The sequence below is a fragment of the Toxorhynchites rutilus genome, chromosome 2 (genome assembly GCF_029784135.1).
Source record: "Toxorhynchites rutilus septentrionalis strain SRP chromosome 2, ASM2978413v1, whole genome shotgun sequence".
Taxonomy (NCBI): Eukaryota; Metazoa; Arthropoda; class Insecta; order Diptera; family Culicidae; genus Toxorhynchites; species Toxorhynchites rutilus.
The window spans coordinates 29,033,127-29,047,098 of record NC_073745.1 but is presented as its reverse complement, the minus strand read 5'-3'; the positions used below and the strand labels follow the sequence as shown (position 1 = coordinate 29,047,098).

The window sequence follows — 13,972 nt, the reverse complement described above, 5'->3', positions numbered from 1 at the left end:
TGTCGGCCGAATATTCTCGAAAGACTATATTTAACTTGTGTTTGACAACGGAGAAGAGAACGGTGAAGGAAAATCAAAAAGAGAGTCAGAGAGCATTGGGTGCATCCCATTCTCAGTGATTCGCACGGCACGTATGTCAGATACCAAAATTGAGAGCGAATTGGGAGCGAATTGAACTGTCGGTCGATAAACAATCGTCGTGTATGCGTAGATCGATGCGAGCCAGTACTGATTAAGCGGACGGCCGATAGTTGACCGACCGAATAGTTTGAATGTAATCGGGAGACCTATCAAACTTTTTTATCGGCCGGCCCTGAATCGATGTAGTGTGCGCATATGCATATCGCTCCATACTGATAAGGTCGTCCGACCAATTTATCGACCGACAAAAGTCTGCAGTCTGCGGGGGCTCTAAGAGGTACGGAGGTTACCACTACGTCAGGTCGCCTCCACAGAGATTCATAGTTTGGCATACGGAATTCGTAACTTTAGTTCTCTTAGTTTTTTTATCCCATTTATTTATTTAAGGCTCATTAGCATTTTAGCTGTAACAGAGCCGAATTTTAATCGTGTACATGTCACATGGTTATCATATCTATAATCAGCACATTACACAGTTGCCGTTCGCCAGTATTTCTTCTATACCATTACATATGGTACATTCACACAGTAGCCATTTAGGCGTAAGAGTATTCTTTCTGTTCTTCCATTATCCAGTTGGACCACCGGACAGCAGAGACAGTTGATTGATCATTGTTGAGTTATTTATAGAACAGCAGCCCAATGTGTCTTGCAGAGCAGAGCAGTTGTATGGATGAATCGATCCTATTTCGACCGTGGATCGATCTCCATCGCTGATGATTGTTGCGTGGACGTAGCTATTCTGTAACAACACAAAGATGGTCAATGAGGGTCCTGAGTTTTGAACTCACGATCGATCGCTTACTAAGCGAACGCGCAACCAATGTGGCTACGGAGACCCTCTTTCTCTTAGTTAACTCTGAGATTCATATCTCATATTAAGCACCGATGACGATTAAGAAGAATTCTACGCGCAGCTAGAGCGTGAATACGATCGCTGCCCAAAACACGACATCAAAATCGTCATCGGTGATTTGAACGCTCAGGTCGGCCAGGAGGAGGAATTCAGACCGGTAATTGGTAGGTTCAGCGCCCATCAGCGAACCAACGAAAACGGCCTAAGACTTATCGACTTCGCTGCCTCCAAGAACATGGCCATACGTAGCACCTTCTTCCAGCACAGCCTCCAATACCGTTACACCTGGAGATCACCACAGCAAACAGAAACACAAATTGACCGCGTTTTGATCGACGGTCGGCACTTCTCGGATATCATCGACGTCAGAACCTATCGTGGCGCTAACATCGATTCAGACCACTACCTGGTGATGGTCAAACTGCGTTCTAAACTGTCAGTCGTCAATAACATAAGACACCAGCGCTCACCACGGTACCACCTACGACGACTACAGGAGCCGAACGTTGCTGCAACATTCTCGCAGCGTCTTGAAGCTGCGTTACCGGGGGTAGACGAACTGGATGCTGTTCCCCTCGATGAATGCTGGAACTCCTTAAAATCAGCAATTAGCAGCACAGCAGAGACCGTCATCGGGTATGAACAACGAGGACAACGGAACGAATGGTTTGACGACGAGTGCCGAGCGCTCCTGAACGAGAAGGATGCAGCACGCGCAGCCATGCTGCAACGAGCGACTCGACAAAACGTGGAACGATACAGACTGAAACGAAGGCAGCAAACACATCTCTTTCGGGAAAAAAAGCGCCGCCTGGAAGAGAAAGAGTGTGAGGAGATGGAGCTGCTTTATCGTTCTCGAGAATCGCGGAAGTTCTTCAAGAAACTAAACGCCTCGCACAAAGGCTTTGTGCCGCGGGCCGAAATGTGCAGAAACAAGGAAGGAGGCATCTTGACGAACGAACGCGAGGTGATCGAAAGGCAGCACTACGATGAACACCTGAACAGCGCGCAGACAGGAGACCTAGACGGCGTTGAGGAGGACTACACCGGTGCAATGAACAACGACGACGTACCACCCCCGACGATGGGTGAAGTTAAGGAGGCCATTAATCAGCTCAAGAACCACAAAGCAGCTGGTAAGGATGGCCTCGTAGCGGAGCTCTTCAAGGGAGGTCCGAGAAAACTTGTAGAGTGTATGCACCGGTTGATAGTCAGGATCTGGGACACAGAACAGCTACCGGAGGAGTGGAAGGACGGGGTAATCTGCCCCATCTATAAAAAAGGCGACAAGTTGGATTGTGGGAACTATCGTGCCATCACAATCCTGAATGGTGCCTACAAAATTTTGTCTCAGATCCTCTTCCGCCGCCTATCGCCAATAGTAAGTAGATTTGTGGGAAGTTATCAGGCCGGATTCATGCCCGGTTGCTCGACGACGGACCAGATTTTTACACTGCGGCAGATCCTCCAAAAGTGCCGCGAGTGTCAGGTCCCTACACACCACATCTTCGTCGACTTCAAGGCCGCATATGATACAATCGACCGACGACAGCTATGGAGGATCATGGACGAACACGGCTTTCCCCGAAAGCTGACAAAACTGATTCAGGCAACGATGAACGGTGTGCGGTGCAGTGTGCGGATCTCAGGTGAGCTGTCGGAATCATTTGAGACTCACAGGGGACTTCGACAAGGCGATGGAATCTCCTGTCTGCTCTTCAACGTGGCGCTGGACGGTGTTATGCGGAGAGCGGGCTTCAACATGCGGGGCACGATTTTCAACAAGTCTAGTCAGTTTATCTGCTTCGCCGACGACGTGGACATAATCGGAAGAACACATGCGACGGTAGCCGACTTGTATACCCGACTGAAACACGAAGCAGGGCTGATTGGGCTTGGGATCAATGCGTCTAAGTCTAAATACATGCTAGCTGGAGGGACTGATCGCAACAGAGTTCTTCTTGGTAGTAGTGTTGTGATCGACGGCGACGAGCTCGAGGTGGTAGAGGAATTTGTCTACCTTGGCTCGTTGATAACAACTGACAACAACAACAGCCGTGAAATTCGAAGACGCATTGTCAATGGAAGTCGTGCCTACTATGGGCTCCGCAAATCCTTGAGGTCCAACAAACTCCGACCCCGTACGAAGTGTACCATGTACAAATCCCTAATTCGACCGGTTGTTCTCTATGGGCACGAAGCATGGACGATGCTTGAAGAGGACTCACAAGCGCTTGGAGTTTTCGAACGCCGAGTGCTCAGAACAATATACGGTGGTGTACAGGAAAGCGGAGTATGGAGAAGGAGAATGAACCACGAACTGGCGCAACTCTACGGCGAACCCAGCATTCAGAAAGTCGCCAAGGCTGGACGAGTGCGATGGGCAGGGCATGTTGCAAGATTGCCGGACAGCAGCCCTGCAAAGATGGTGTTCGCATCGAATCCGGTAGGAACAAGAAGGAGAGGAGCCCAGCGAGCAAGGTGGTTGGACCAGGTGGAGCAGGACTTGGCAAGAATCGGTGCAGCCGGGAGTTGGAGAACTCCAGCCATGGATCGGGACTATTGGCGAAAAATTGTGAAGAAGATCTAATCTCTCAATGGGATGTAGTATCATTATAAATAAAAAAAAATAAATAAAAAAATTAAGCCGCACGGGTATTCAACTCGACAATATGTATCTTGATATAATAGGTATTTTTCACTAATTTGAACGCACTTTAAGAATGGGGAAACATCTCTTAGCAGAGATTTTATCCAGTTCTCGAACGACCACGAAACCTAGAACCTAGTACAAATCTGTGTGAGATGCTATTTCAACGCCATCGTTGTCATGTAGTGATTCTGAAATGTATTGTTAATGTGTTTCACCTCCTAGCCAAGCTAAGAGGTTTGATGCCGTGACCCCCCAATTTCCCCCTTTTTTACAGCAATACCATGTTAAATCCGTTTTATAATGTTGACCTTCTTCTTCTCTTCTTTTTCTTATCTTCTATCTGCCCTACAATTCTGGGCCAATTCCAGATAGGCGACAACAACGCGGTGCTGTGTCTTTTTTTATCTTACTCCAAGTGTCAACGTGTTTCTCGATGGTGGTGGAACCAGTGCAGTGAGGAGTTCCAACGCGCTCCAACTCCGCTCGACAGAAACCCGACATTAACTGTGGCAGCAGCGGCCATAGCTCTCCGACAACGACGAAGTTAAGCCAACCGAAAACGCGTTCGCGTTTGTACCAGATTTCGCAGCTGTGGACCGGAAAGCAATACACAAAGTGCTCTTGTTCGTGTTTTGTTAGATTTGTAGTTGTTTTGGTTTTTGTTGCTGCAACGCAACAACAGCGCAGTGAGTGAATAAAACAGGGGAAAAAACAGTGCGAAAAGTGATTGTTCGTGTAGAGCGCGCAAAAAAAAAAAAAGAAAAATGAATACGACGAGGTGAGGTAATAGCAGCGGAAAAAATATTACCTGTGCAAAAATAAAGCTGAAAAAAAATCGCAAATTGTGTTTGTATCGAAAGCGGAGCTGTTCGATTGTTAGGGTGGTGTTTGGATCTGGTGGAGCACCGGAGGAGGAGCATCGGTGCGTTGGCTTACGGTTTTCGAAAAACGAAAGTTGCAACGCACGCAACGCAGGTTTTATGGAAAAGGAGTTTTTCCGCAAGAAAACGGTACGCATTGGCGTTGTTGTTGCTGTGTGAGGGGAGAATAGTTACATACCCAGTGTCTAGTGCTGAAGTTGTTTCGTTGGTTACAAACTAGTTTACTATAAAATCTCTCCCCTGCCTCGTGCTTCCTCATCTTCGTCGGCGAAAAGACACAACACGCGGTGTTTTTTGCGCATAGGAACCGGTTTGCGAATTTGCTGCCGCACTGTCATTCTTCGCTGGGGGATTTTATACGTTCCGAGATTTGAAGGTAAGTCGTGCATCCTTCTTAACTAGTTTTATGGTTCCCTCTCCCGTGATAGAATGTCCGCGAGGGCATGATTAGAGGTTCCGGTTGCTACCGCAACCGGTTGGAACCTAATATTTCATTGGTTCATTCGTTCTAAGATCTTCTACGATAGGCGCCGAAGGCGCGTGAGAATTGCTCACCACCGTGGCGCAATCCTTGAACCAGATTGTTTCGCCCCATGTGGTTTGGAAATATTATCATCTGTTGAGGGCTTTGTCATTGAGTGCACACGCACACACACAGACAGCCAGTCACACACCGGATTCCGGTGCGAACAGTGCGGTGGCGGAGGCTGATAACACGGTGCGTTGGTGGCTCCGGATTATCAACGAGGTCAAACATATGTATTATCATCAATCTTATCGGCGGTCCCCCTACCCGGTGTTTGTCGACGGAAACCGATCACATCGACAGCACGAGACATCATGATACGGGTTCTCTCTCCTGCCAATCGGTCGCGAATCAAATTGTGTGTGTGTATGTGTGTGTGTGTTGGTGTGGTGGTGTTCTTATCAATTGTAACCATCTCTATTTCGTCATGCAGAGGGCACACAGAACAGACAGAAGAAAAAACAGCTGAAATTGCAGTGAATACCCAACAAGAGCATGTCTGCTGCGCCCATATGAGCAGCTTATTTTTCATTTTTTGCTTCCCATTACATGACCTGTTTTTGTTTGTTCCTGAATGGGTGGGGAGAGGGGTGGCGAGGTAATCAAGTGCATTTTATCCCGTAGCCATGTGTACAAGCGCTTCCGCGACGGTGTGGGAGAAAGCCCTCTTACGTGAACGTGGTGCCAAATGGTGCAGCCAGTTTTGTGTGTAGGCTTTTGCTTGCCGACTTGTGTCGTGGGTGAATGCTTCCTCCTTGGAGTGGTAACGGCGTTTGTAGCGGGGAGGCACTTAATCGACGTTTTATGTCGTTTGCAATGGGTCCGCATTGTGGCAATCGTGAACCCTATGGCTAGCAGCGCATTGCTAATTTCGTTCATTCTTATGGAGGTCTGAAAGTCGTTTGAAAGATCACACGCTTGATGTTTTGTATATGAATAATTTTAACATATGTCAACTCCTCGTCAAATTAACCAGAAAAGTCGATTTTGATCTGATGACTCAGTCTGACAGCTACAGAAAAAATACTATCATATTGGGCACCTTGCACGATCAATATTAGACAATAGAAGACAATAATTGCTAGGTCAGCTAATCATAATATTGAATCATTCTCAGACACAATTTTCGCATAGAATGTTTCCACAGCTTGCTTGAGCTGAGCTTGAGCTTGGGTAGACTGTACAATTCGTAGTTGCTCTCCGTGATTGACCTGAACCAACCAAATTGCACAAAGAACACACAGAATGACGCTTGGGACTAGCAAATCATTCTCGTTGGGCAATTTCCGGTGATCCGAGCTTTAAATGGTCAATAACGACGCCGGCCACGTCCTTACAGTCACCAGGGGAAGGGAAGGAATGTTAGTATGATATTCGCCGCCCGAAAGCCAGAAGGGTCGCCTCTATAGCGTGGTTCGCTAGCGAAAACCATGGGAGGGATAGTTGTTAGTGGGAAGAGGTAAGAATTAGGAATCACTGTGGTAAGTGATGTGATTATGTAAACGCAAATTATCGATCATTTTACGAAGTCGAACTCCCGAAATCTTATGTGTCACAATACGTGGCAAAGATTATCTTTAGGTATCCTGAGAAGGAAAACCTGTGAAGCTTATCGGACCGGCTATATATTATATTATTTATCGCACGTACTCGCAATCGGGACGGTGGAGAGTAAACTGTGGGAAACCCAAGAAGGTAACCAAGAGAAATCTTATAAAATCAATCTAACAAGAAATGTAAATTGTTTATCGTTGCGCATTTTCTTTATGAAACTCCAATTGCTACGCCGGAGAGTCATGTTTAGGAAACCTGAGAAGGTAACCGAGAGAACTCCTTTAAAATTAATCGATCCGGATATAAATTATGCTGTTCATTGCATGTACGCTATATAGAAATCCAATCGTGAGAGCGGAAAGTCATCTTTGGAAACCTTAGAAGGTAACCGAGTGAAATCCTCTAAAAGTTTTTTCATACTTTCTGAAGAATTTCCATTAATTGAAAGCGTAAAGAACATACAAAATATGTACATACATATACAGGGTTTTCCATTTCGGGCTTCCGAAAGTATACAGCCCTGCGCTGACAACCGTTTGACATAGCTGTCAACCAAAGCGTCATATCGTTAGTTGAATGTCTGCCATTTTACAATATGGATCGTTTTAGCATCGCACAACGTGTTAATTTTGTTAAATTATACTATAAAAATGATGAAAAACCGGCAAATGTTTTTCGAGCATTACGGACGGATTTTGGTCGTCATGGACGGACTACAGAGCACACAATCGCTAATGTAGTGCGTAAATTCGAACAAACTGGATCCGTAGCGGATATTGTGAAACCTGTGCATCATCGTAATGTGCGTTCGGCCGAAAATATTACTGCTGTTGCTGCCAGTGTGAAGGATGACCCGAATGTTTCGATTCCACGGCGTGCTCAGCAATTGGGCTTGTCAAACACATCATTGTGGCGAATTTTGCATTTGGACTTGCACCTACATCCATATAAAGTACAACTGGTACAAAAATTAGAGCGTGGTGACCATGGAATGCGTCGGGCATACGTCGATTGGGTGAACGAACAACAGCAGCAAAATGCTGAATTTTCGCATCAAATTTTCTTCAGCGATGAGGCACATTTCGAGCTCGGTGGCTATGTGAACACCCAAAATTTCCGTATATGGGGCTCAGAAAATCCACACGTGATTGTTGAGAGGTCATTGCATCCGCCAAAAGTCACTGTTTGGTGCGCAGTATGGTCTGGAGTCATCGGACCGTATTTCTTTGAAAATGAGGACGGCGAGACGGTAACTGTGAATGGTGAGCGCTATGGCCGGATGTTAACCGATTTTTTTGCCACAAATTGAAGATATGGATACGGACGACATGTGGTTTCAGCAGGACGGCGCCACGTGCCACACAACACGACCGAACATGGCCATATTCCGAACGAAATTTGAGGGACGCATAATTTCGCGTTTCGGTGATGCCAATTGGCCGTCCAGATCATGCGATTTGAACCCGCTAGATCTTTTTTTTTTGTGGGGTTACGCGAAAGACGGTGTCTATGCCAACTCTCCGCAAACTCTTGAACATTTGAAAGACAACATTCGTGAAGTTATGACCGAGATACCGCCCCATATGTGCCGAAAAGTCATCGAAAGTTACCTGTTCCGTATCAAGGTGTGCGAGGAAGCCCTAGGTGGACATTTGAATGATGTTTTATTTCACACATAATGGCATAAACCAAACTTTAATTTGAAATAAAAGTTTCATCAAAATTCGATATCTAAGTGTGTTTTATTTCAATTTACTTTCGAAATTTAAAGTTGGAAAACCCTGTATAATAAATACACATATAACATTACAACAAACTGCATTACCTATTTTTTAAACACATAGTCGACTTAGTTGAAGTTTGGCCAGAATATGTAGAAATGTATTCCTCTACGCGTATTCAAAGATTGCCAAATGATGGCCCTACGTTTTCCAATATTTGGGGGCCCAAGCATAATTTCACAACATTAACTTTCGGTATGAGCATCTCTAGATATATTTGCTTGGCCCATGATATCCATTTTAGAAAACACGGCGCTGTAAAGGGAGACGAGTGCAAATATCTGAGCAAAACCACACCAAAACTCTTTGCTTCTACACAGCCACACCACACATATAAAAAGAAAATGGGAGAGAGGGATTATGGCGATCGAAAGCGATGAATGCGAACGATGACGTATCACATAACAGTCACAAAATTGTTGAAGATATATGTACTAATAGGTAGATAGGTAAAGAAATTGCGAAGAGAGAGAAAGAGACAACGAAACACCACTAGCTGATAAGTGGAACCCACTCTCCAAAGGTCCAACATTCGCTCAGGAACATATTCGCGCCACTTCTACTTCGTTCAGCCATTGACCGCTGCGGGAACCCCCATTTCACTGATGATCTGAATAAAAAAATGGGTGGGTTATATCTATGATATAACCGCAAGGTTGACGTGGGACTACCTTAGCTTAGCCAGCATTTGTTTATATCGATTTAATTTTTGATTTAATGAAACAATTTCCGAATTCAATTGAATTCAATATATTTGCTTTGTGAGTAAAAATATTGTATAATGCCATGTGAGGTCAATTCATGCATTTGGATGGATTATGTTCTTCGTTACAAGTAAATTTAATGACAGTCCTTTTACGTTTGGTATGATGACATCTTGATTTTGAAGTCAGTGTTAGACAAACACATTTCAGTCGGAACAAAAATGCCTCCGATTTGCATATATTCGCAATTCCGAGTTCCCCAGACACCTTCGTTTATAAGTCTGTAATAGGTAAACACATTTCAGCCGGAATAAAAATGCCCCCGAATTGCATGTATTTGTAATGCCAATTTCCCCACGCTGCTTGGATTTCAAGGCTGTGTTAGAGAAACACATTTCAATCGGAAGAAAAATATACCCGACCTGCATGAATTTGCAATGCCAATTTCACCAGACACCTTGATTCTGAAGTTTGTATTGGGGAAACACATTTCAGCCGCAACAAAAATGCCACCGACTTGCATATATTTGCAATGCCAATTTCCGCACGCTCCATGGATTTGAGGTCTAGGAAACACATTTCAGTCGGAATAAACATACTCCCGACTTTCATGTATTTGCAATGTGGATTCCCCCAGGCACATTGATTTTGAAGTCCGTGTTAGGGAAACACAGCTCGGTTGGAACAAAAATATCCCCTACTTGCATGTACACATCCCCGAACACAGTCTGTGTTCGGGAAACCGTAAATCGGGCCAATCAAAACTAGGCAGTTAGGGCGTTTAGATAAAGCTTAATATTTCACAGTTATTCAATTGTTTATGTAATGAAATATAACATTTTACTAATTGCGATAGAAGCGTAGAAATATTCCGTATCAATTAATGCAAACATCTTTCCGATCCAGTAAGAAATGTTCGAGTTATAAGCATTTGAAATCTTTCATTTTTTCCTGCATGTTCTGTGTCCAGGTTTTCATTTTACCCCCCATATACTCCGGTTAGACGTAGTCCCACGTCAAAAAACATTAACGGTCTCCGGGATCCGCATTCAAAGAATGCTATATGTATATAATATATATAATATGTATGAGATGTGAAACTGAAAATATAAACTTAGCCCATATCGGTCTATCCTCAGCCCAGCCATGTCAGCAATTCCTTTTTTTGTGATATGTTCGCTGCGGCGGTGTAAGCAAATATCGCGAGCAGAGAGCGACGATTAAAAACTGGAAGTGGGTTATATCTTTGATATAACTGCAAGGTGGACGTAGAACTAACGTTGACTTAGCAATCAACAAGTAACAAGCATATAAATCTTAGACGTTTCAACTTTCGAATAAAGTGATTATCATACCACTTTGTTTAACAGGAAAAGAATTATTAACGTTCAAAGCAAATAGTCCCAAGCCCCAACTATTGGAATCATCGTTGAACCGGAGCAGGATTATTAACGCTTGAGAAGGAATGGAGGAAGAATTACACAGCGAAAATAAGACCCACTTCCCAACAATTTCAATTTCTCAATAACGACGATCTATTGCAGCATTTGTGAACGAAAAATTTTATGACGCTGCTTTTATAAATGTATTTCTTCGATATGTAATATAATATCCACTACACCGTATTATACCATATCAAATCCATAGTCAATCCGAGTACAATAGTACTCGCTGCTTGCATCTAATTTTCTATGCCTATTTCCCCTAGCTCCATGGTTTTGAAATCTGTGTTAGGGAAACATTCCGATTTGGAGAAACGCATGTGAGTACAAAAGTACCCGCAGCTCACATCTATTTTACAATGCCGATTTTCCCACGCTTCATGATTTTGAAGTCTGTGTTAGGGAAACATTCCAATTTGCAGAAACGCAAACGAGCACAAAAGTATCACTGATTGCATCTAATTTGCTATGCCAATTTCCCCTGGCTCCATGGTTTTGAAATCTGTGTTAGAGAAACATTCCAACTTGCAGAATCGCAAACGAATACAAAAGTATCCGCTGCTTGCATCTAATTTCCTATGCCAATCTCCCCTCGCTCCATGGATTTGAAGTCTGTGTTAGGGAAACAATTCTGATTTCCAGAAACGCAAGCGAGTACAAAAGTACCCACTACTTACATCTATTTTGCTATGACGATTTTCCCATGCTTCATGATTTTGAAGTCTGTGTTAGAGAAACATTTCAATTTGCAGAAACGCAAACGAGCACAAAAGTATCACTGCTTGCATCTAATTTGCTATGCCAATTTCCCCTGGCTCCATGGTTTTGAAGTCTGTGTTGGAGAAACATTTCAATTTGCAGAAACGCAAACGAATACACAAGTACCCGCTGCTTGCAACTAATTTGCTATGCCAATTTCCCCTGGCTCCATGGTTTTGAAGTCTGTGTTAGGGATTTCCAGAAACGCAAGCGAGTACAAAAGTACCCGCAGCTTGAATCTGTTTTGCAATGTTGATTTCCCCAGGCTCCATGGTTTTGAAATTTGTGTTAGGGAAGCATCCATCCATTCCAGCGATCGTACCTCAATCGTTGCGCAATTATAACTGAGTGGATTTCCGAGCGGCACTCGTTTATATACCGATTGGTGTGATTTCAATAGCCTGTTTTGAAAGTAATTTTAGGGCTATTGAAACAAATTTTTGGATCAAAAAGTAACAAGTATATAACGCGTAGACATTTTATCTTTCGAATGAATTGTTTATCATACTGTTTCGTTCAGTTTTTTTAGGATCTATTAACGCTCAAAATCTCGTTCTCCGGCGTAACGCTTTCGTTTTCGAAAGTTTGAAATTACACCCCAGTATAGAAATGAAAGACGTAATCCTACGTCAAAACACACTGCGCAACCGAGAGCGCGACGACTGAGAACGAAACCGAAGCCGAGAGTGCAACGAACAAAAGCACATTGAGATAGACAATTAGGAGCATAACGACTAGGAAACTCTCACTAACAGCGAACTGGAAAAATGGCTTCGTTCGACCCGGTGAACCATTACTCATTTTAATTTCTGCGATTAGCGATGGAATTATGCTAAATTTCACTTATTTTCACTTCTGTAGAACAGACAGCACATTTTTCATCCATTTCACAAACTGTAACACCTTTGGACGATAGAAATCCGCCCAACCGCAACCGCACAAACAACACATCACAAAGCGAAGAAGCGTTTCATACGAAGTACGTTTCTCAACCCGAACTCCTAGAATGTTCCCACAACTTGCAGAAACAAAGTGATTTTCATTTGCATAGAATACTAATTTGATTCGGTTACATCAATTTTCTTTCATAACTAGCTGACTCGGCGAACTTCGTCTCGCCCAAAATTATATTTCTGATATGAATTCTTTCGAGCATTCACGTTTTCTTACCGAGCGTACGTTCGTGGGTTCAATCGCAGAACTCTCCGTTGATTTATCTTTACAATTTCGTTGAAAAACTCATAAAGATTTTGATGTGTATTGCGGAAAGTACGGTATGTTGCTATTGAAAGATCTCATCTCATTTCTCCAAATCAAATGCTAAATGTTTCCTAGAATTTCATAAGTTTGTAAAAGTAAATTGCAATTGCAGTGCGGCGTCCCATAGACAAAAGTAAAAAAAATCACTTTTATATTCACCCAAACTAAGCAGGCGGTGTGTTTTATACATGTTTCAGGCATGCTGAAACCGGGCTCAGTAGCCTTGTTAGCCCACCCAATTTGTCAGAACAAGGATGTGCAGTCAAGAAGTTCCTTCTAAGCACGTGGCAAATTAATTTTCAGTGATTAATCACAGTTTTACATTGAGTTTTCGTTTACGTTCGATATCTTTTAAAGTGAAACCCCAAATGGCGACGGTAGCAACACGTAAGTAGAATCCGTTTCCTCAACTATTATTGGGACATGCCGAAATCACTGTGAAAATGAACGCTTCTTTGTTAAGGTAGTTTTGTTCCTCAAGAAAAAAAGATACTCAAATTTCAAATCCTTCGGCAAAAAAAGGTCCGCGGAGTTCCGCTCTAAAACACCCCTCAACTTTTCAGTCATTATACCCTTGATATTCTGCAAGTGATTCTTGTTGCTCAAGTCTGCTCTTCTGACCACAGTTCACAGTTTTTTAGATGATATTTCTACAATCAAGAATAAGCAAATTTTCGAACAATGGCTCCCAGTTGACCCCTCCCAAAGAAAAGATCGTTTGTTCACCTTTTTGTTGAGTTTTTATGATACGGATGATTTCTCTAAAGAATTTAAAGAAGAGCTTTTGAAATTTTGCAAAGTTTATTGCTACAAAATTAACCAGAGATGGTCGAAATGCTGCAGATCATATTCAAAATTCGTAAAGCAAAATTCCGACTGGTTGTCAAAACCAGTTAAGCTTCCGGCATATCAAAAAGGTAAAACTGAAGACGATTTGCAGTCTGTTCCTCAAATTGGTAAAGGAAGACCTCAGAAATCGTTTAACGAATGTTCGAAAAAGACAAAAAGGCGACGTGTTGAAGATCTTGTTAACATCAATGCACTTGAAGAGCTTGCATTCGCTGCCGATGTATCAAACTGTTCAAGTGGAAATCAGGAGAAGCACTGGCTCTATATGTTGATTTAGATCTCTCTGAAAGAAAGTACAATGTACTTCGAAGTACTTTGAATGAAATACATCCATATTTGCTACCAAATCTTCATGCATTGAAACAAGAAAAAGCAAAAATAATATCCTAAATTGATCTCTGCGACCGAGACGTCTGCTGAAGTAGATTTACAAGATCTTATGAGTTGCACCTCCGCTAGCATCGTCAAAGAGATTTCGCTAATAACTTCAACTTCAGTCAATCTCGTCTGTAAATGGGGTTTTGACGGCAGTTCAGGGCATAGTGCATACAAGCAAAAGTTTACGG

General features: G+C 43.1%; 1 protein-coding gene across 8 annotated transcripts in view; it reads left to right on the top strand.

Annotated features, from left to right (window-relative positions):
* The window catches only part of LOC129764724 (protein phosphatase 1 regulatory subunit 16A), a 639,202-nt gene that overhangs the window by 87,192 nt on the left and 538,038 nt on the right, over positions 1 to 13,972 (top strand). For 7 of the 8 annotated variants that reach the window (XM_055764137.1, XM_055764138.1, XM_055764134.1 and 4 more), the window contains one exon: positions 4,019 to 4,907. The gene's annotated coding sequence lies outside the window, so the exon portion shown is untranslated. The remainder of the gene's footprint in view (positions 1 to 4,018; positions 4,908 to 13,972) is intronic. The other variant, XM_055764136.1, reaches the window with a different exon arrangement.